A 25,045-nucleotide genomic window follows, 5' to 3' on the forward strand; every position below is an offset into this window, starting at 1 on the left:
TTAGGAAAAAAAGATGTCTTTTAGAAAATGGAAGTCCAACTTAACTGATGAAGAATACCAGAGAGAACACAAATGGTGGCAAAAGAGAAGCAAGTTAGCTGTAAGGGAGGCAAAAAAGGATTATGAAGAACACATGGCTGCGAACATCAAGTCCAGTAACAAACAGTTCTTCAAGTACATCAAAAATAGGGAACCCGCTAGGGAAGCGGTAAGCCCATTAGATGACGAAGGAACAAAAGGTGTGCTAAAAGATGACAGGGAGATTGCAGAGAAGCTGAATGAATTCTTTGCATCTGTCTTCACTCAAGAGGAGGTAAGGAAAATTCCTGCACCTGAACCAAGCTTCTTGGGAGGCGAATCCGAGGAACTAGCGAAGATAGTGGTAGACAAGGAAGAGGTTCTGGCAGCCATTGATAAACTAAATGCTACTAAATGCTACTAAATGCTACGAAATCCCCTGGCCCAGATTGCATTCACCCAAGAGTTCTTAAAGAGTTCAAGAATGAAATTGCTGATCTTGTATTTATGGAAGCTATATTATGATGGTTTTATGGTTTTATGTTGTACACCACCCAGCGCCCTAAAGGGATGGGGCGGTATATTAAATAAAATAAATAATAATAATAGTCACTTTAATATGCAACTTATCCCTGAAATCGGCCTCTATCCCTGAAGACTGGAAGATGGCCAATGTCAAACCAATCTTTAAGAAAGGGTCTAGGGGGGACCCAGGAAATTACAGGCCAGTCAGTTTGACATCTGTTCCTGGTAAATTAGTAGAATCTATCATTAAAGATAAAATTATTAAACATGTAGAAAAGCAAGACCTGCTGAGAAAGAGTCAGCATGGCTTTTGCAGAGGCAAGTCCTGTCTTACAAACTTACTAGAGTTCTTTGAGGGTGTAAACAGGCATGTGGATAAGGGGGAACCAGTGGACATTGTCTACTTGGATTTCCAAAAGGCTTTTGACAAAGTTCCTCACCAAAGACTGTTGAGAAAACTCAGAAACGAAGGAGTAAGAAGGGAAGTCCTCCTATGGATTAAAAACTGGTTGAGGAACAGGAAACAAAGGGTGGGTATAAATGGGAAGTTCTCACAATGGAGAGATGTAGGGAGTGGTGTCCCCCAAGGATCTGTTTTGGGACCAGTGCTCTTTAGCCTATTCATAAATGACCTGGAAGTAGGGGTAGGTAGCGTGGTGGCCAAGTTTGCAGATGATACCAAATTATGTAGGGTGGTGAGAACCACAAAGGATTGCGAAGAGCTCCAAGCGGACCTTGATAAATTAGATGAGTGGGCTAAGAAATGGCAAATGCAGTTCAATGTAGCAAAATGCAAAGTGATGCACATAGGGGAAAAATCCAAACTTCACATACAAGCTACAAGGGTCAGTGCTATCGTCACAAACCAGGAAAGGGATTTGGGCGTCTTAGTTGATAGTTCCATGGGAATGTCAACTCAATGCATGGCAGCTGTGAAAAAGGCAAACGCTATGCTGGGGATAATTAGGTAAGGAGTTGATAATGAAACTGCAAGGATTGTCATGCCGTTATATAAAGCCGTGGTGCGACCGCACTTGGGAGTACTGTGTTCAGTTCTGGTCGCCACATCTCAAAAAGGATATCGAAGAGATAGAAAAAGTGCAGAGAAGGGCAATGAGGATGATTGAAGGATTGGAGCACCTTCCTTATGAGGAGGGGCTGCAGCGTTTGGGACTCTTTAGTTTGGAGAGGAGACGTCTGAGGGGGGATATGATTGAAGTCTATAAAATCATGCATGGCTGGTAGAAAATGTTGACAGAGAGAAATTTTTCTCTCTTTCTCACAATACTAGAACCAGGGGGCATTCATTGAAAATGCTGGGGGGAAGAATTCGGGCTAATAAAAGGAAACATTTCTTCATGCAACGTGTGATTGGTGTTTGGAATATGCTGCCACAGGAGGTGGTGATGGCCACTAACCTGGATAGCTTTAAAAAGGGCTTAGACAGATTTATGGAGGAGAAGTCGATCTATGGCTACCAATCTTGATCCTCCTTGATCTCAGATTGCAAATGCCTTAGCAGACCAGGTGCTCAGGAGCAGCAGCAGCGGAAGGCCATTGCTTTCACATTCTGCATGTGAGCTCCCAAAGGCACCTGGTGGACCACTGCAAGTAGCAGAGAGCTGGACTAGATGGACTCTGGTCTGATCCAGCAGGCTAGTTCTTATGTTCTTATGAGTAGGAGCAGAAAGAGAATGAATGCTGGGGAGGGCCAGAAAAAAAGTTGTAGTGGGGCAGAAAGAGAGAGAAGGAGAGTTGGGATAGTAGGGCAAAAAGAGAGAGAAAGAGAGAGCTGGGGTAACAGGACAGAAACAGTAAGGGAAGGGTGGAAGGATGGGGAGTGAGAGGCAGAGAAGACATTGGACAACAGAAGAAAAAAGTGGGATAATGTCCTCTGTGCACAACTTTCTAACGGGTTCCCACTTGTTAGAACGTGTTGTATTTTTTCATACAATATGCTTTATTGCTGGTGTATACATAAATCTACTCAAGTAACTTCCATTTGGGAAGCCGATTTAAAACTAATCCAGGTTCTATTTGTTTTTATTGTGCAACTTAATATAGTGTCCATCACTATGTGACTCTGCAGAGTAATATGCTTTTCAGGTACACTTTGCTTGGAGACTCATCTTCATATGATCTCTGATAATGTTTTTTTTTTAAATTTACTCACAGAAGGCATATTAAAGTCAACAAGATCATAGAAGAATAAACATCTTGTTGATTTTACTGCCCAATCCATATGCGGGCAGAGTTCGGCAGCAACTGGGGACAGCTCAGTGAAGGCAGTGGGATGTTGCCTCCAGTAGAGCTTCAGGCAGTACAGCAAACAACTGGAAGGGTGGGGGGAATCTGTAGCTGCTTAGACAACTCCACTGGGGGAAACACGCTTATGACACATGTACAGATTTATTGTCATGTGTTACCATAACATACGTCTGAGGGCTATGCCGGGGGTGTTCCCAAACCAAAATTCCAGTGGGAGCTGACTAAAATGACCTCCATCCCCATGAACACCCCTAGCTTGTCCCCAGCTGTGCCAGTGTCCACCGTCAAGCCACGTGGTGCCCACCTGCCACACTGTTTGCCCTCCCCACCAGTGTAGGTGCCATTTATGTTGGTGGGGTGGGGAAACACACTTATACAGTCCCATGCTGGTTCCAGGAGCCACTTTGTCATCCCCCCGTCGCTCACTCGGGATTGGCCTGCAATCTATTAGCATTGAAACAAACAATCTAAATACAGACATGAGTTTTCATATTTGGATCTACTGAGCTGGTTACAAGGACTGGGTAACTCCATGACTACACAGGTTGGTAAAAATCTATCAAGCTTGCCTATCAATTCTATTTAGGGTTGCCAGTCGCAAGAAGGTGGGTGGATATTTCAGAAGTCAGTTCAGCTGAAGAAAATGGCAGCTTTGGAAGATGGACTCTACAAAATTATACCCTATTGAAGTCTATCCTCTCCCCAAACTCTGCTCTCCTCAAGTTTTATTCCCCAAAATCTCCAGATATTTCCCGACATGGAGCCAGCAACCCCATGCTAATTACAAGTGAAAATGTTCTTAAGATAACCCAATCGCTAATGCAGGTATATGTGGATGTCAAACAATTAAGTGCCTTTGTGGACTAGTAATTTGCTTTGAAGTTGTCCACACAACTGAAACTACTGGGGGTAGGGGACCTGATTTGCAGAGGAGAAATTCTATGTGGAAGGGCTTCTGTTGTTTTTTAATTTTAAATTGTGGGAGTTACTATTTCATTTTGCATCATTTGCCAATTCATGCAAACTCTGAAGAGTGGGGTAGAAACCTTTTAAATTATTTCATTTGTTTGTTTCTTTCCTGCATGTCCTCCTTCCTTCTCCTGCTTGCAGCAACACACCTACTTGGGAGCCTAAACTATAGTGGCTGAGGGATAGGTACAGAAGAACAAGGGTACTCAGCAAAAGAATTGAGCGGCCACTGCTTTTCCTCTGTCAAACTGAACCTTCTACCAACACTTTTCAACTGTTTGGAAGACAGTCAGGTTCCCAAACTGATGCCTGACATCTATTTAAGCACTTATTTGCAAGGCAGCATTTTCAGATATATTCCCATGTGAATCTTGTGACTAGGTTTGCAAGGTAAGCATAATATATCTATCAGCACAACACACAAATGCAGCCAAGTCTCCTTACTCTTCCTTCAGTTCTTTGGTATGATTAGAATAAACAGTGCTTATCAGCGATGGTTATAAGAAGCACCTATTATTCAGATTTGTTTCACAAAATCAGTCACCAACAGACGTCTGTAAACACAGTCCAATATAAACTTTTTAAAGCTTATGAAATGAATTCAAAGGGATCCAAATAGCAGGATATATGCACAGTAATTTACAATAACCTTCAGGTGATACTAATGTACATAGGTGTATGTTGACCAAGGACTTAAACATATGCTTCATCACAAAAGAGGCTAATGACTTTCTACAACGTAGCCAATTAAAAACACAATCTGCAATTATGACTAGATGGGCAATATCATGTAATCCATCGGCATCAATGGTGTTGTTCTTTAATCAGACGAAGAAACGAGCAACAACTGTGGACGATTTCTCTCAGTGCCTCTTAGAACCAGTGCAATAACCAGGTACTATTGTGGAACTAGAAAACAAAGATGGCAAGAGATGGTTTTCAAAGAAATAAAGTGCAGCTGAGGGGGGGGGGACCTGTTAATTGTCTAGGGGGTAGATAAATACTTCCCACGTAACTCACTTCATTACAATGTCTAAAGCTGCGTCTATACTTGGTTGCTCTATCATTGTGCTATGGCAATAATTTGCAACTGAATTTTCCTGTATGAACAAGAGTTGTGAATGATGGCTATAGTACAATGTATGGATGCTAAGGAGACTTTTCTGAAAGTAAAATCGGAATTTTTTTCCCAAGTAGACTTTCTTAGGATTGCTCCTTAAATGTATCTACATATGTCTGGTTTGGCTCCCAAATTGGGAGTCAGTCTCAGGAACACATATATTCCATCTCCCTTTTCACAAAGAATTCCTTTCCAGCCCCTCCTGGCTGTCAGCTGTAGGTTCATATTACATATGCAATGACAAAACCTTGGTTAATGAAAAACCAGGTTCTCTCATAATTCTGGTCCACATAGCAACCATGGTTTCCACTGCTGGTTTATGATGAGAAATACCATATATTGCTGTCTCTGCACTGTTTTCTACTGATGTAATACTATTTTTCTGTCTTGTACTCTGTATCATGCTTAATATGTTATGTTTATACAGATTTCTCTCATCCTAGTCCAAGTTTATTGCTTATTAGATATCTCTTCATATTGTTTATATCAATTTATACTATGTAATCTGCTTTGCATCTCAAAAAGAAAGACTAGACTAAAAATACAGCATATAAACAAAAGCACATGTAATACAAACAGGAAGAAATAACAGAAATAATTCCAGAAAGGGAAGGACATGCCCAAAGCTGACTATCAGTTTGTAACCATGGTTTTGCAGAGCTAGTATTATGTTTGCACTATCATAGTCCTAAACAGTGTCAGAGATGGCCAATTCAGACCTGAATGCATCAAACAGCCAATCATTTGGCCCACTCCAGCCTTCATCTGTCAATAGCAATCAAAGCACACTTCTTCACAAACTTGAAAGAAGCATATCAGTCCACTTTAGTATTAGGCATAGAGACAGCTAAAATAAGCAAACAGAATACTAACTTAACATACAGAGCACTAAAAACCTGATTAGTGGTGTACGTGGTTTAATTTTTTTCCTTTTTTTAGAACTGACAGCTCGTTTCCACGGTTCCTAGTAGTCATATAAATACATGTGAAATAATGATGAAATACAACATGTGCTAGTTTTGCAAAATAATTAAAATTAAAAGTTTCTTTAAAAAATATTAACTCACATTATGCCTATGTTCCTTCTGTTGATCTGGAATTACTTATTGGTATCAGAATACTGGCTGGGAATATTTTTAAGAAGTTGCTCTGGTAGTAGCTGCCACCACAACACAAGGATCTTTACTGTATAACTGAAGATAAAGCTGTGTATGCAAGAAAATGTTTTTAAGAAATATGTTCATTTTAAAATGTATCCTGTTAAGCAGAGCTGCTGACTGAAATGTTGGATGAGATTTTACACCAGGCGGTAATCGACTAGATCAAAAGGATCTAGGGATGGAGTATTTTTTAAGAGTGGTCTCACTACGGCCTCCTACAAAGTACTGGGAAATTTTCCAGTATTGAGGGAAAGATTACAAACTCCCTCAAACGATCCCGTACCTCATCCATGCTGGCTTTTACCAACCAGGATTGGAATGGAACTAGGAGGCAAGTAGTAGACTTTGCAGCTTGCAAACTCAGTCCACATTGTCCTAGGAGAGTTGGCTGAATTGGTCCAATGATGGACCTAATGATGGCCAACAGGTCTCTAATTCCTTTAGTGCATCAACCCTGGCTAGAAGATCCTGGGGCGGATACAAGGTTTTGTCCACAAAACAGCTCACATAACACTCACAGTTAAAAGCCAATTATCTATCTTTTTTGGGATCTTTCCCTCAAGGCCGACAGTTGCTAGGCTGGACGCAAACTTGTAGATGCGAGGTTAGCTGCAAAATAATATTTTTTCACAACGTTTACTGCCATCTCATAGGCTTTCATAAGCATCTTACAAGAAGATGTTCTTGCCTCTTTGTTGCAAGGTTTGCTCCATACTCCCTCCTGCTTTTTCCTTCTTAGCTCCAGGCTATACCATAGCGCTGGTCTGGCACAAGAGCGCAGAGGGCATCTCATTGATGGCCATAAAAACTCAAGACTTCTTCCTCAAGATCAATTGAACTGAGTCCACAGTAACATGTTATCCACAGTTAAACTTTCCTTAGGTTTCACATAAGTGCTACATGCTGATTCAGCTGCAAAAGCAGTGTTATCACGATCCATTATTGTTGTCTGTTCCCTGGAGGTAACCCAAACCCATTTCCATGGGAGATTTCCTCATGTGGTACTTCCATGTTTAACCAGAGCTAGTGAGGACACCATGCATCCACTTCATGCAAAATGCAAAATACAGGTTATAATCAAGCAAACCACCAGCAATAATTTGTGGTTCCTACCACCCCAAGTCCTTTGCAAGTGCCAAAAAACTCAAGAGGAAGCTTGCCATAGTATGCCAGGCATTGGAATAGCCAAGAAAAGTGAATGTGTGCCTGGTTCAAAACTCAGGGCCCCATGAACCATTTCCCATCCTCCTCTCAGACTTAGGAGAGAAGCTCCTACAATTTAATATGAGGGATTCATCATGTCTCCTCTTAAGCAAGGGGTGTGATGGGAAGTTCTCATGTTGAGGTAAAACAAACGGTTTTGTTTGTTTGTTCCAAAGCTCAGTAAGACATGAAACACACTTCCCGCCTCTCTTCTGGAAGGGGGCTAATTTTTAACTTCACTTGAGTTTATTTTCTTCTGTAGGTGCTGCCACTGTAACAAAGATGTACCTGGTTACACTGATGGCAGCTATTGTGCACAACAACAGTCATTTTATCTACCCATGGAAAAAAGATTAGTTGTGTGAGGCTCATCACAGTTCTAACCCTGCCAGCTCCACATTCCAAACACACTCTGAAATCCCATGGGAGAAGGTACTCTTTTTTTGATAGGGGCCTCTTTTTGAGTTGAAAAAAATGGTAAACAAGAGAAGATAATGCAGCCACATTTCCCTGCTACTTTTCTGCTCTAAACTGCCTTCTCTTAAAGCAACTTTTCCTGACAAAAACCAGCAATTCAGTTACCTTCTCAAGCGTCAGTTTTCAATGTGCAGTTTGGCTCACTGTTTGTATACACGATTATGATAGTATTTTTAGGATAGAAAATAAATGTGGCTTTTTGTTTTTGTTTGCCAGGCAGATTGTGTTGCTATCATTTATACTCATATAATATATGTTAATAATAATAATTTAAAAATAAACAGAACTGTATCTTAGTTGCAAATACAAAGGCTCTCAGATGTCTATACATGAACCTCTCAGCCGTCTAGTGCATTATGAGGCCAATTAACAGAAGGAAGACTCAGTACTGAAACCCTATCTATTTCAAAGGGAAGGATTTGTGCAAAAGGTTCACACTGCTCCTTGAAGATAAATGGGACTTAACTTCAAGTACTTGCTAATCACAAGCAAACTTTTCAAAATTTCTTATCACAGAAAGCATTTTCTCTCACAGAAAGAGAACAAGAGACAAGAGAAATTAGTCTATCACTCACATCTGAAAAAAAATTATCCATGAGTTTTTTGTATGTACTGTTTCTGTTAGAATATTGTGTGTTCTGACATCTTTTAACACAGCCACAAAGCAACTAAACAGCAGAGCATACGCCTGCTAACCTAAATGAGAAAGATCTTTAGATTTGTTTATATTTGATCAAAATTTGTATAGGTATAACCAACAGCAAGTAATTTATAGGCAAGAGACAGAAATTCTAGATCATGATACAGCAAAACTTGAGTGCAACTCTTACTTATTTTTTAATAGAAGTATAAATGTTTATAGGACTTCTATCACTGTTTCTGCTGCAGTAGCCTGGGCTTCATAAATCCTGTGTTCAGAACACGGTACTGTGACCTCCATCATAGTTCCGTGCTTGGATGCCAATACACTCTGTTCTATTAATAATCTATCCCTCTCATCTGACTATGGATTGTATTCCACAAAACTAATTGACGTATGGTGACAGTTTCTCTCTTTCATAATACTCAATGTATATATCCAGAAATATATTTCAAAATAGGACACAAATTATTTTAACAGCAAATTTGCTGCTGAGCAGTCTAGTGGTTAGCTCTGGCTTTATTAGTGATTGTTTTAAAAAAAGAAAGCTGGCTTTAAAAAATTGAACTTTTGATCAGATGGCATTTCACCTAGAGAGCTTTATCACTGTTTTTCTTGATTGATCAGTTTTCATAATAAGGAAGACCAGGGTTAAGATCTAATAACAGTTAACACTTTAATTTGTATCTCAAGAAGAATGGTATATTAATCTTTTGCAGCAAACATTCTTGGGGACACCATAAAAACTAACAGATGTATCACCCCATAGGTTTTCATCAACCAGAGGTCACTAAATCAGAAATGTTTCATGAATATTCATACCACAGTCTTCAACATGCCACAAGATTTTTATTGTCTTGTTGAATAAGATAAGGAGTGGCCTGAAATCCAGGACAGCTTGAGATAGATCTTTTCAGAGGAGTAAGGAACCCACACATGCTACAGTTAAATCATAGGCTGGAGCCCCAAATCCATAATCCATGGCAATGCTGGGGAAGGAGCCTTTCTTTATACCTGCAAGGATCACAGAAGTTTGGGGAAACGTCTGTGAATGACTGATCCAACATAGTCTAAAAGCAGTGAATGAAACAGCTAGAATTCTTGTATAAAGATGTTATACAGGATAGCCACCAACCTTATATGGCAAGACTTCCAAATCTGGTTTTTGTGAACAAACAAACCAAGTTGGTATGTATCTTCGAGCTATTCAAATAGTTATTTTCAGTATCTTCAATAGCCAATGGCCTATTTTAAATTTTGAATATACCTAAAAGTCAGCAATGATCACCATTTATTTCTCTGAAACATTTTTTCCTTCAGATACTTATACCATGCTTAAGGTATATAAAGTGGTTTCCAAGTTCGTTTTATCCTCCTCTGTTTTATCTCAACAACAAAAATGTTAAGAAGTTAGGTGAAGAGAGTGTAATGAGCCCAAGATGACCCAGGAAGCTTCTACAGTACAGTAGAAGTTCAAATCTGCAAGATGCTAGGCTGACACTTTCCAGTGTTCCATGAAGATGATTATAATATAGCAGATAATGACATCAGGATTTTATTGCTGTTGCTGCAGAAAACCTAAACAAAGATTCCATTTCCAAACACACTAACAGGCACACAATCCCATTCACAGTTACAAGAATTAAGGCTGCTGACTAAAGATCCACTTTAACTATAATTCAGTCAATATACAGGGTTGCTAACCTCCAGGTGAGGCCGGGAGTTCTCCTAGAATTACAGAGATCAGACCTCCTGAAGGAAACGGCTTCTTTCAAGGATGGGTTCCACAGACTGCCAAGCAAGAAGTGTGAACCTGACTACTAAAACTAGAAAGTCCTGCACAAGTCTCACTTCAATTCATAGGCACTACTCCAGAACATTTGGGGAAGGGGGGCTTTATCCTTTAGTAGGGTGGCCAATCTTCAGGTGGAGCCTGGAGACATCCTGCTATGACAATTCATCTTCAGACAACAGAAATCAGTTCCCCTGGAGGAAATGGCAGCTTTTGGGGGGGGGGCTCTATGACATGGTACCCTGCTGAGGTCCCCCCTACCCAAACTCTGCCCTCCCCCACCCCTAATTCCCAGATATTTCCCCAACCAGAGCTGCAACCCTATCCTTCAGGAGAAATAATCTAGGGAAAATGAAGATCGGTACCTAAGCACATGATTACCATGGCTAATTTTGGACATCTTAAAATGCAATTATGAATGTTAAGTTTGAGATGGAATGACACACCCACATAAGGATCTTTCAGCAGTCAAAATAAAAGTTGGACATGACCATTTAAATCAGTGGTTCTCAACCTTCTTAATGCCGCGACCCTTTAATATAATTCCTCATGTTGTGGTGACCCCCAACCATAAAATTGGTATATATAAAATATAAAAAGGCGACCCCTGGGTCGGTCGACCCCCAAAGGGGTTGCGACCCACAGGTTGAGAACCGCTGATTTAAATCAACCCCAGAATTCAACACTTCCAAACTTAAATTTTCAGATAATCTAATAAAATGATACAACTAACTCTAAAGCAGCAACCCACTGACTTAATTAAACCAAAATAAATTTTTGTTTGTCTGCTCCAGGGAAATTATGTGGGGTGACAAATTACCATGCCATCTGATATAGTTCAGAATGCAGCTGATCTACAGTTGTACTATCTGACAATATATTTCTCGAATACTTGTGCATAAAACAGAGGAAATGGTTTTGGAACTACCAGACACTGTTCGCCTAAACTTCAGCAGAAATAAAAAGATTTTGCATTGTCTCAGTTGAATTGGATTTTAATAACAATTGTCAGGTAGTGGTCAGTTTCCTGATACAGAGATAACTGCTGAATCAGACAAGTATATTCCTTTGATAAATTTTGCTTCTACTTGGATCACTCAGGTTGACAGAATTTGTTATATGTGAAGCAACTCCTCAAAAACAGCAAAATTCAAATTAAATTAAATATATTAACTAACATTAAGCTTGTTTGGAAATGCTGGGGGGGGGGGACATAGGCTACAATCTCTCAAATACTTTCTTGAGAGTAAGTCCTACTAAATAAAATAAGATTTACTTCCAAATAGATCTATTTAGGATCATATTTTTGCCTTATGACAACTCAAACTACTCAGCAGTGTTTCATATTACACTGAAATTCCAACTATGGTGAGTCAAAGTATATATACACATATCACTTAAGAATTACCATCCCAATTTTCAATGCTCGTCACAACATCTTGGTAAAAATTGGAAACTTTCATTAGATTAGATATGAATGCTGTCAATGCCAGACAGAATGAAAGAATGTGCATCTTTACCAGGTAACACAAGACCTCTCTGTTTTGGGAACTTCAGCTACTAAAATGCTTCACTCCCATTAAATCAAACCCACTTTTCTTAGAAGTCCAGTTATTTAAAAACTGTGGGCAACTTTTGTTACTGCCTAGCAAAGCAATCCAATGCTCTGAAAACGTACCCTTTTTGCAAGTTTATTCGGTATAAGAGAGAAAAGAACACCTTTCTGCCTCTAGCTATTTTGCCTTTTCCAACAGAGAGAAGAAAATCGTACAGGTTATAAATGGCATTTAGCCAACTTCACAGCGGCTTGTACAAACTTTAGCACTGCTCCAACACAGACACACACATAAACATGTACAGCAATAATGTACATCCACTAGAAGAACAAAATACTTTTTTTAATTAAAAAAAAAGGAATTAGCAACATACCATTAATCAGTAGCACAGACATGTTCTCCAGTCAGGTTTCACAAAGCACTCAGATCCAAGAACAAAAAATGAGGAAGCGTGAGTCTTTCATTCCGCTTCTGGCTCAGAAAGTGGGTGTAACTTGTGAAGTTTCATGCTAACTGCAGATGGGTGATTTGGGTGTGTTTGAAAGGTTCGCTCTCACCCACCTCCTCCTGTTTCTCCTCTCTCTAGTTTGCATTTTCACACGGACAAAAGAAGCCAGTTGGAATCCTGCTCAGCCTTTTAAAGTTTCCCCAGTTCTAAGTACCAGAGAACACCCCATCAAGGTCTCTTGAATTAATAACCTGAAGCAAATGCAAGTTTTGCTAATAATTAAAAGTACAGTGGAACCTCAGTTTTCACTGCCTTCGGTTTTCATCGGTTTCAGTTTTCTTCGATTTTTTTCAGTGAAAAATTTGTCTCGGTTTTCATTGATTTGCAGTAAAGTGCAGGGGTTTGTGGAGAATAATCACCCAGACAAAGCTGTTGCAGGCCATGTCTGCAACTTGTTTAATGACAATGTCTTGCCCCATTTCAGACAAATCTTAAAGAGGCGTCAGAAACAGACCTCTTTGGACAGCTTTCTGGTGCGACATTGGTCCACTGGCTGTGAAGCTGGTCCTAGTGTTATTGTTTGTTACTGTTTTCAGCATTAAATACTATGTTTATTCACCAAAAATGTGTTTCTGGTATGTTTTTTGGAGTACCTAGAACGGATTAATTGGATTTACATTGATTCCTATGGAAAAGTTTGCCTCGGTTTTCATCGGTTTCGGTTTTCATTGATTCTTTTCGGACGGATTACCAATGAAAACCAAGGTTCCACTGTATAGCAGATAGTCAGAGACAAGTTATGAATTTGAAATGGCAACTTGGCTAGTTTGAAACATGTGTTCCAGAGTTGCCAACAGCAGGTTAGGAAATTCCTGGAGATTTGGGCTGGGAACTAGAGATGGAAAGGTTTGGATTGGGGAGAAACCTCACCGGAGTATAATGCTACTATAGAGTCCACCTGCTATAGCATCCATTTTCTCTAGGGGAGTTGAGATCAGTTGTAATTATAGAAGAGTGTCACTGGCAACTCCAATTCCACAGGCAACGTACTGAGGTCAAGGAATCATGAGGGAAAATCAAACAAGGAGAACAGGCAGTCTGTTCCCTACTACAAACTGAATTTAGATTCATGATCATATCTTTGCTAATCGCTGCAAGTGAGATTTTGTATATGTATAATGAAAATATTATGAGGTAGCTGAATTTTCCTCAATAAAATGAGTTTCATCTGTAAAATGTTAAGCTAAGAACATAAGAAAGAGCTTGCTTCATCAGACCAGAGTCCATCTAGTCCTGCACTCTGCTACTCACAGTGGTCCACCAGGTGCCTTTGGGAGCTCACATGCAGGAGATGAAAGCAATGGCCTTCTGCTGCTGCTGCTGCTCCCAAGCACCTGGTCTGCTAAAGCATTTGCAATCTCAAATCACGGAGGATCAAGATTGGTAGCCATAAATCGACTTCTCCTCCATAAATCTGTCCAAGCCCTTTTTAAAGCTATCCGGGTTAGTGGCCATAACCACCTCCTATGGCAGCATATTCCAAACACCAATCACGCATTGCGTGAGGAAATGTTTCCTTTTATTAGCCCGAATTCTTCCCCCCAGCATTTTCAATGAATGCCCCTGGTTCGAGAACTGTGAGAAAGAGAGAGAAATGCCTCTCTGTTAACCTTTTCTATCCCATGCATATTTTATAGACTTCAATCATATCCCCGCTCAGACGTCTCCTCTCCAAACTAAAGAGTCCCAAACACTGCAGTCTCTCCTCTTAAGGAAGGTGCTCCAATCCCTCAATCATCCTCGTTGCCCTTCTCTGCACTTTTTCTATCTCTTCGATATCCTTTTTGAGATGTGGCGACCAGAACTGAACACAGTACTCCAAGTGAGGTCGCACCACGGCTTTATATAAGGGCATGACAATCTTTGCCGTTTTATTATCGATTCCTTTCCTAATTATTCCCAGGAGAGAGTTTGCCTTTTTCACAGCTGCCATGAATTGAGTTGACATTGCCTGGAACTATCAACTAAGACACCCAAATCCCATTCCTGGCCTGTGACTGATAGCACTGACCCTTGTAGTTTGTATGTGAAGTTTGGATTTTTTGCCCCTATATGCATCACTTTACATTTTGCTACATTGAACTGCATTTGCCATTTCTTAGCCCACTCATCTAATTTATAAAGGCCCACTTGGAGCTTTTCGCAATTCTTTGTGGTTTTCACCACCCTACATAATTTGGTATCATCCGCAAACTTGGCTACCACGCTACCCACCCCTACTTCCAAGTCATTTATGAATAGGTTAAAGAGCACCGGTCCCAAAACGGACCCTTGGGGAATCCACTCCCTACCACTCCCTACATCTCTCCATTGTGAGAACTTCCCATTTATACCCACCCTTTGTTTCCTGTTCCTCAACCAGTTTTTAATCCATAGGAGGACTTCCCTTCTTATTCCTTCATTTCTGAGTTTTCTCAACAGTCTCTGGTGAGGAACTTTGTCAAAAGCCTTTTGGAAATCCAAGTAGACAATGTCCACTGGTTCCCCCTTATCCACATGCCTGTTTACACCCTCAAAGAACTCTAGTAAGTTTGTAATGCAGGATTTGCCTCTGCAAAAACCATGCTGACTCTTCCTCAGCAGGTCTTGCTTTTCTACATGTTTAATAATTTTATCCTTAATGATAGATTCTACTAATTTACCAGGAACAGATGTCAAACTGACTGGCCTGTAATATCCTGGGTCCCCCTAGATCAGGGGTAGGGAACCTGCGGCTCTCCAGATGTTCAGGAACTACAATTCCCATCAATTCCCATCAGCCCCTTTCAATTGGCCATGCTGAAAGGGGCTGATGGGAATTGTAGTTCCTGAACATCTGGAGAGCCGCAGGTTCCCTACCCCTGCCCTAGATCCTTTCTTAAAGATTGGTGTGACATTGTCCATCTTCCAGTCTTCAGGGATAGAGGCCGATTTCAGGGATAATTTGCATATTAAAATGAGAAGATCAGCAATTTCATGCTTGAGCTCTTTAAGAACTCTTGGGTGAATGCAATCTGGGCCAGGGGTTTCGTAGCATTTAGTTTATCAATGGCTGCCAGGACTTCTTCCTTGTCTACCACTATCTTCGCTAGTTTCTCGGATCTGCCTCCTAAGAAACATGGTTCAGGCGCAGGAATTTTCCTCACCTCCTCTTGGGTGAAGACAGATGCAAAGAATTCATTCAGCTTCTCTGCAATCTCTCTGTCATCCTTTAGCACACCTTTTGTTCCTTCATAATCTAATGGGCCTACTGCTTCACTAGCTGGCTTCCTACTTTTGATGTACTTGAAGAACTGTTTGTTGCTGGTCTTGATGTTCACAGCCATGCATTCCTCATAACTCTTTTTTGCCTCCCTTGCAGCTAAACATATAAGCTGAAACATATATTTAAATTATTTTATTTTCTCCCATATATAGTTCTAATCTCTGATATGCAGTGCAGGGAGGTGGGCTTTATGGAATTTTTTTGTGGTGCAAATTAATTATGAACGAATTTAAATATGTTTATTTTACTTTTGAAATATGCCATGTTTTATGCCATATGAAGTCAGAATTTTTTAAACTAGGCAGCAGTTGATTAACTGAAATTTAGATTTAAAAAATTCAACGAAGCATACTTAATGCGCTTTAATTTGTGCAAGCTTTTTATTTACCTCAGCAGGGTAGTCACCAGTTGTGAAACTGCCAAATTTGACTGGCATTGTATTCATACATCTATCTACATTTTCATTCCATCATCCCACCAAAGGCTCAGGGTGATAGATGATTCTCTTCTTCCTTTTTATTCTGACAACAACGTTGTGAGGTAGGTCAGATTAAGAATGAGTAACTAGTCCAAGGCCACTCAGAAAGCTTAATGGCCAACCTCTGGACTAAGATGCAAGATACTCCAATCCCAGTTCAATATTTTAACAGTTGCACCACACTGCTTTGATGCATTCAATTACTAATTAATTTTGTAAAGCAATGCATTTTTAGAAATTGAAAATTCCCCACTGCAGTACAGCAAGGGAAAATATTCCACCACACATCACTGATGCAGTTCAGTAGGACTTAAATTCATATGGTATCACAAAATTTCAGTTACAGTTCAAATCATACAAATCATACAAGTAAATAGGTCTGTGTGGGACCTATTTAAGTCAGTAGGACTTAAATTCATATGGTATCACAAAATTTCAGTTACAGTTCAAATCATACAAGTAAATAGGTCTGTGTGAATGCTGTCCTCCCACAGAGAGCTTGTGCCTCTTACTGGGGAGTAAATGCAAGCAAGGCACTTTCATTTTTTATTTTATCCTCCACACCCCACATCACAAAAGTTTCTATCTTAGCCTTCTTCTCCACCACTACACGCACAGATGTAATCACTGTGATGACCTGAGGCTTATTTCCACCTCCCACAGTGCGAGAAATACTTCTACCACCACACTAATACACAGAGGCTGACAAAGCAGAAAGTGATGTCCTCATGTACAGATTATATATAGGAGTCTGCAAAGTAACTTTCAAAAACTGTATTTTATGGACTACCAGCCCGCTGTGAGGATTTAAAAAAAAATGTAATCCGATAAATCCTGAGGATGCATAATAGCAAATGTGCCCAAAACATTCCAGAAGTCTTGACCAAAAGCCTGCCATCTGGTCCTCAATGTGCTTATTGCTCCTGGCAACTTCAATGTAGTAACATCTGCACTCCTCAAGTCTTATACTACTGGCACCCCTAGTTACTGACGCATCTTTACCAACTCCCTGAAAATTCAAATTCTCCCAGGAAATACCCTCCTAGCAACCAGTGTTGTACAACTTTTATGCACCAACATACACTGTGAAGACTATGTGAAGCTATGAGGAATTTCATCCTTGATAACACTACAGCCCAACTGGCCACCTAGCTTTTCAGCTTTGACTTCAACCTCAGACAGTTTAAATTTGGGAATAGCTTGTATCTTCAGGTCAAAAGCACAACCATGGATACCTGCATGGCTCCATATTTTGCCAGCATATTCATGGCTGTTTTACATGACCTCAGTTCCTGTCTCCAAAAGACGAGACATCATGATGATAACATCTGGACCTATAGGAAGAGGCTTGTGAGAAATTACATCATACCTTCAACAACTTCTGCCAAGCCTGAATCAGTTTATGCAGCATGTTCACTTTCTGATCACCATGGAGTAACTTATCCAACGACATATAAGCTTCACAATATAAACACAATAAACCCACCCACTGCTCTACAAATGTATATGCTTCCAACTTCCACAGCATATAAGACAACATCAACTACAGTCACAACTTTGTCACAAGAAAGCTCACTGCAAGCAAGATGTCTTCCTTATGTCACAACAGAAGCAGGGAAAGCAGTGGCGGCAGCAAACACTTGTGCTTGCTCTTTTCTTGCTTCTACATGATCTGGAAACCAGTTCTAGATCTGTGTATATGAAAGAATTTAAATCTAGGCTTTACATACACACAATATATTTATATGTTTCCCCTTCACTACTCGTCAAGGCATTATGATAAATTTGACCACACACATTTCCAGTCTCCTATTGAAAGAGAAACTTGATTTACAGGCTGTGCTTGTTTTAACAGACATCCCAAAGTATTGTGAAGTTTGTTGTGTAACTGTGATGCACAAGACTGACACAGTCATCACCAGAACCATGATACATAGATAGAAATAACATTCAGTTATTTCCACACGTCTTCCCTGACTTTGTGAATCCAGTCTTCAATGCAGGAACAACATTATGGCAACTCTTTAAAAAATTTAGCATTAAGCACACTCACAAACTTCCTTTGCAATTAAAAAAACAATTAAGTTAAGCTGAGAAAAATTATTTCAGGAATTAACAACTCCCATGTGCATTTGCCCTTATAATTAAAAGTCCTTTAAGTCCTCATTACTTCTGTATTCTATATCTTGTGAAGCCTGTTGCCATTACTAAATAATTTGTAATAGCTACTTGGCAGAATGTTGTCTGTTCTATTACTCCTGCAAAATTCTTCTCATCACATGTCATTCTTTTCCAACTTTAAATTGCATTAATCATTCAGAGCAAGTAGACATGCACTATTAATCTGACATATTGTCATATCCACAACATTCTGAAAACCAAGTCTGCAAGTAAATGGTTGGGTCAGTTTTTTTTAATACTACCCACATCATGGTGCATGCAAAATGAATGCATCAATGTTTTCTATTATTGCAAGCAACTGTGAACTTTGGTAAACATGACAATGATTAACTCTTTGTTTTCTGACCCATTTTCCTGCATTGCTTGGGCCACAGATTCCTATTTTTTCCTAGATATAAACTGCAGTCCTAAATTTTTCAGTCTCAGCTAGTTTTCTGCCTTTTGCAGGTGCTGAGTGCGCTCCCCCATAACAGTCTGTCTCAAGGTCATGTTCCCAGACAGGCTTAATTGGATCATGTGTTGCATCTGAGAATCTCAGTTGGAAGGGAGCAGTTCACTCATTCCCTGGAAGGTTCCATGAAGCCCTATGATTTGGTTGTGAGGGGGTCAGCATATTTTGTATATTAAGTGGTGCAAAGTCGCTTCTGACTCATGGTGACCCTATGAATCAATGTCCTCCAAATGTACTATTGTTAACAGCCTTGCTCAGATCTAGCAAACTGAGGGCCATGGCTTACTTTATAGAGTCAATCCATCTCAGGTTGGGTCTTCCTCTTTTCCTGCAGCCTGCAATCTTTCCTAGCATGATTGCTTTTTCAAGTGACTCTTGTCTTCTCATAATTGTGGCCAAAGTACAAAAGCTGTAATTTAGTCATTTCAGCTTCCAGGGACAGTTCAGGCTTGACTTGATCTAGAAGCCACTTATTTGGGTTTTTTTGGGTAGTCCACAGTATCTTCCAACATAACATTTCAAAGGAATTTACTTTCTTCCTGTCGCCTTTCGTCACTGTCCAGCTTTCACATCCAAACACAGTAATAGAGAACACTATGGCATAAATTAACTTGATCTTGATTGCCAGTAATACATCCTTATACTTAAGAATTTTTTCTAGCTCCTTCATGACTGCCTTTCCCTGTCTCAATCTGCTTCTGATCTCTTGGATGCAGTCTCTTTTGCTTGATAATGGAGCCAAGGAATAGAAAGTCTTCCAACAATTTCAATTTCCTCATCGATCACCTGAAAGCTGAGTAATCAGTGGCGATTACTTTTGTCTTTTTGAAGTTTAGTTGTAGTCCTGCTTTGGCACTTCCTGCTTTAACTTTCAGCAGCAGTCATTTCAAGTCTTTGTATTTTCCGCCAGTAAAGTAGTATCGTAGGCATATCTCAAATTGTTAATGTTCCTCCCTTCAATTTTGATTCTGCTTTAATCTAAATTTAGTCCAGCTTTCCTTATGATATGTTCTGCATACAGATTAATTTGCCAGTTGGCAACCATTCTGTTTCTCTGTCGTAACAGTAACTCCTTGTCCAGAGTACAGGTGACACATCAAAACAATCAGATGCTGTGGCACACCCATTTCCTTTAAAACTAGCCATAGCTTTTCATGATCCACACAGTCAAAATCTTTACTGAAATCTATGAAACACTAGATTTTTCTGAAATTGTCTTGTATGCTTCAGTAACCAACATTAGTTTACAATATGATCTGCAGTGCTTTTGAAAAAAATTCATCTTGAACATCAGGAATTTCTCATTCCATATATGGTAAGAGTCCTTGTTGTAAGATGTTGAGCATCACTTGACTCACCTGAGAAATTAATGTGACAGACTGATAGTTGCTGCAGTCTTTAATCTCTCCTTTTTGGGGAATTGGAATGATAATTGACTGTTTCCAGTCTGTGGGCCATTGTTTTGTTTTCCATATTGTTGGCATGTTCTTGTCAATATTTTGGTGGACTCCATTTCTGTGGCTTGAAATATCTCTATTAATATCCCATCTACTTCAGTAAGTAGTCAGCAAGCTAGCTTTGTTGTTGTACATAAGCCAGAACTCCAGGAGCAAAATTTGAACAATACCTTCCTTCCCCCTTTTCTGCTCTTTTTAATGTATAAAAATTCATTTTATATTCTTTTGCCAGTTTTTTTCTTTCCTTATTCAGTTGAATGAATCCTATGTACACAACATTGTATTATTACTATGCCAATAAAAGTTCCTTGACTTGAAGTTAGCTTTGTTATTTTTCTATGCATCCTGTTATATCTTGTTTTAATACCTTTGTCCAATTTTTTCCCAATAATGTTCTTTTTAGCTTTGTGTAGTGTGAGTTCACTGGTGCCAAACCCAAGTAAGCTTGGTTACATTATCATACAGAGGCTTGCCTGCCACTACAGCAATCCTAGTCCACACACATCCATTCTCTGTTGTACCCACCACCACCACCTTATGGAATAGCCTGATGGATGACGTCAGGAAGGTTTTCACTCTTCTGGCCTTCCACTAACTATGCAAAACTAAATTATTCAAGAGGGATTTTTTTTTACACAGGTAACTTGGCTGTACAACATAAAAATGGTTCCAAACGATGCTTGGTAAAGAGTTGGGGACTTTAGACTACACTACGATGTACAGCTTGTACTGTCTGTTACTATAAGGAGGATCCTACTATGTAATATTTGCATTGTTGTATGTGTTGAGTTCATTGCTTATGCTTTATATAAAGAAGCTATATATCCTATAGACTTAGATTACTCCAGACATTGCAGGGGAGGGCAAAGATGTTCAAGTGAGGAGAAGCAGAATGGGTATAGGAATAGGTAAGTGAAAGGTAGGAGGAGGGAAATGTAGCAGAGAGACAACGAACAATGGATGACAGCGGGAGCTGGAGTAAACAAGGGGAAGCAGTGCCAAGGGTGGGAGAAGTCGAGACAGTGTGGCAAGCCCACCCACCTTCTCACCCCCATAAATCTTCACAGGTTCCCTGTTTGCCTACTGGAAAACAAAGTCAGTATCCATCTGGTTATTACATACATTGGCAAACATTGCATAATTTTACTTTTGATCTCGAAAGAGAAACATTTACCAACTGTAACCAAGCAAAATTACTTACTGAACTTCCATTTTAAATAGTTTTAAAATTTAAGAGCATTCAACAAGATGCACCTTTTTGCTCTCAGCACTGTTTCCATTTGCCTTCTGTCACAGCAATTTGCACAATTTAATTCAACTGACCTGATATTTCCTACAGTAATTAATTGTACCTGAGGTTCCTATATAAAAACATCACATTTTATTTACAGAAATACAAACAACAAAGAGAGTCACGTGATAACAAAGAGAGTCACCTTGGTTCATTTTAATTAAAGGTGAAAAAATGCTGCAACTCTTGAGCTTTTAATTGGAAAGAAACACCAATTTTTTTTAAAAAAAAATAAGGGGAATTAAGGCAAAGCTACAAATATAGCAAAATACACTGACTGTATTTTATGCTGATACAGGGCTTAATCCTGTTTAGCAAGTACAGTAGTCCAATTTTTTGGCTGGAACAGAAAATTGCTTCATTCAGTTTGCATTTCAGCACTGCCTGTAACTATTCTCCCCATCCTGAAAGAATCAGGTAAAAGCTAAACAGACGGACCTACATGTGAAGTTGAACAAAGAGAGGTGATTCATACAGCAGACACATTACAGTCTGAGCATGTTCTAAAATCAGGAGTGACACATTCCAGGTGGGGAAGATTCAGAGTTTGACTGACAACACCCTTGCCAATAGCCCTTCAAGGCAAAACAGTGGCTTGTCAACTCATGCCCATTGTATGTTCAGAACAGGCCTTTCCAGACTCTGTATCAACCTATTAACTTAAGACGGTAATACAGAAGCCTCCAAATGAATTTTATGATAATGGATAGGTTGGATTAATTTTTTTTTATGTTCTGCATCTCCTGGACATTCAGAATCATCAAGGATGGACAAGCTTCTAACCCAGTGGTTCTCAACCTGTGGGTCAGGACGCCTTTGGGGGTCAAACAACCCTTTCACAGGGGTCGCCTAAGACTCTCTGCATCAGTGTTCTCCATATGTAAAATGCATAAATATTAGGGTTGGGGGTCACCACAACATGAAGGACTGTATTAAAGGGTCGCGGCATTAGGAAGGTTGAGAACCACTGTTCTAACCGATGAAATCCCATATGCCACCAGTCAAGTTGATAAATTTTGTGCAGCAGTTTATAAGGTTCATTGTATAATATGTACAGACCAAAATTGAAGGAGCAAGCTTGACAATTATCATACTTCTTTTAAATTGTTAAGTACCTGAAAATGTGTAATTTTAAGTAAGTTTAGAGTGACATATTTAAATTGAATATTTGTTCTACAGGGTCTTTTGATGAATTTTGGCCGTATATGTACGTATTGTTTATTCGATGACCGTAATAAGTTGAACTGTTCTGGAAGTCATGTGCAGGGAAGACCATGGACCATACATACACCATCTCACAATATCTCCTCTAACTCCAAAATGTTCTTCATGCTACCCAGGAAACACAACCTCATTTCTCCCCATTTTGAAGTTCTGCCCCAGTCCCATTCTCTTTTCATACTATTCTCCATGCTTGGAAGATTTTTCTCCTCACTGCCCATAAAACGACCTTTGCTCTGTTAACTTCTGTTAGCCAGTCCCATCAGATTTGCTTCATGTGCTCAAACTTCTCTGTTCAAAACAGCACTGTGATCCAGCTTTTTAGAATGGCTCATAAATTAGAAATCTTTGCTTTATCCTCAAGACAGATGGTTAAAAAGAGATCATCTGCTGTTTATTCCCAATAATTATTTGCCACAAGCAGAAGGAATAATGTGGCAGCTTTTACTGGGCAGCTTCTTCTGTAATGTAATGAATTCCAGGTAGTGAGCCTTGTCTAATCATTCAATTGATTCCAACATTCAGTTATTTTTACCACCACCACCACCCCAAAAAATGTTTTACCTGCTCTGGTGCCTCGTAACCATTCTTCAGGGGAAAAATCTTCAAAATCAATGCAAACAATTCTTACAATTTGATAAGATCTTACAAGCAGCATCTCCAGCAAAGCTCCTTACCATAATTATTTCACAAGGCCAGACTGCAGGATATTCACTTTCCCAAAGTTAACATGCTCTTCTAAATACAATCAGGCAACCATGACTTTGAATCTGCTCTTGATCAATATGATCCAGTCCATGGCAAAGAAGTCACTACCTGCTCCTTGACACACAGTGTGAGGGAAGGACTACGGCGTCATGGCGGATGCATGTTTAAACAGAACACCCGAAGAGACAGGACTGAACCCTAATAAATGTCAGAAGGCTGTCACACCCTGAAACACCTGCTAATTAACTTCTGCCTCATGACTTAACCCATTGTTTAAATCATACTACTTGGAGCAAAAGCAAGCTTAGGAATAATTTACAGAGTATTTGAAATGCATGCCATCTCCTCCCTTGACTGAGCAAGGAAGTGTGGAATTATTATTTTTTAAATCATCTAACATGTAGAATAAAGCACACACACCTGAGCTTCTTGATAACACACAGAAAATCTTCCTGAATGTTATTCTTGGCAAACCATAAAAGGTCCACCTGAAATTAAATAAATTGTTTAAGTCACTCTAAATGTAATCTTCCAATTCACTACACAACTGAGGTCTTAGGAATGTATGGAATGAGCAAATTGCACCTTGTCCTCAGCTATAAGAACTGCCCCGCAGACCATATCTCTAGTGCAAGCAATGAAGTCATGCAGCAAGAATATTTCTCCTGTCCCCCAATAGTCAGTGGTCAACAACAGATAATTTTACTCCTTTTTTTGTTAGAGTGTGTTATTTATACATTAACAGCATAAGCTTCATTGACATTATTTAATAGTTACAGAGCAGCTAATATGACATTCTTCATGGATGCAACGAAGTCCATATGTTAGCATTCAGAAGTACACATCTGCGATTCAAATTTCCACTATAATTACCAAATGATGATAAATAATAATATGCTGTGTTTACAAGGAAAAGGAATGGAGTCAAAAAATAATATGCTACCTGTAATCATCATCAGCATTTATCTGCAGCCACCAATGATCGTACTACCTAATTAAGGTTGGCAACCTTTGAAGGAGAAAAGGAAACAAAAAAAGGGGAGAGGCTATGGGGGCTTTCAGGAAAGGGAAGGAAGAATTAGTCAATGAGGGGAAAACAAGATTTCTCCCACAAGTCCTTCACGGTTCCCACTTGTCACTGTATAACTGACTGTGCTTATAACATTTTTAATTAAATGGCAGTAATTTTTTGCCAGCTGTTAGTCCTGTTAACTCAGGTACAACTTGGTACCCTCCTTGGGTTTTGCAATTTGACTAGTAATAAAGCTACTGTTCTCCACTATTTTCATCAAATAATGATAAGAAACATTTAAAGAACCTGTTAAAAGCAATGAGCCAGAATCATCCCAATCAAATAACTTTGACCTTTTATTGGTGAACTATTTAAGATGGTTAAAGGGACGAATTGTAAAGAAGAGAGTTATTTACGCCATTCTAAGGGAAATCTGAACTAATAAATTCCCAGTTTTTACTCAAGTCATAAAAAATGTAGAGGGAGGAGTTATAGTTAAAATAACACAGATGGAAAGATGATTTTCTCATCTGATATGAGCAGTATTACTACTTTCTTTTTCTTTTGGATCATTCTCCTTATCTGAAGTGTTCCATTTGCTGTGAACTGCAAGATAGCCAAACTAGACAGACCTCATTACCAGAATCTCTTTTAGGAGGTTTTTCTTTTTAATTGCAAAGGTTTAGATGTAAAATGACCAACTAAGCATGACTCGTTATCTTAGTGCCACCACATTCAAAACTCAATCTTTTTTCTTTCAATACAG

At 39.4% G+C, this 25,045-nt stretch overlaps 1 protein-coding gene across 6 annotated transcripts in view; it reads right to left on the minus strand.

The window, feature by feature from the left end:
- The window catches only part of TIAM1 (TIAM Rac1 associated GEF 1), a 237,403-nt gene that overhangs the window by 130,864 nt on the left and 81,494 nt on the right, over positions 1-25,045 (minus strand). Inside the window, exon 1 of one of the 6 annotated variants that reach the window (XM_048492827.1) lies at positions 12,102-12,216. The exons of the other annotated variants lie outside the window; for them this stretch is intronic. The gene's annotated coding sequence lies outside the window, so the exon portion shown is untranslated. Of the gene's footprint in view, positions 1-12,101; positions 12,217-25,045 lie in introns of those variants that run through there. 6 annotated transcript variants of the gene reach the window in all.

The sequence above is a fragment of the Sphaerodactylus townsendi genome, linkage group LG04 (assembly GCF_021028975.2).
Source record: "Sphaerodactylus townsendi isolate TG3544 linkage group LG04, MPM_Stown_v2.3, whole genome shotgun sequence".
NCBI lineage: Eukaryota > Metazoa > Chordata > Lepidosauria > Squamata > Sphaerodactylidae > Sphaerodactylus > Sphaerodactylus townsendi.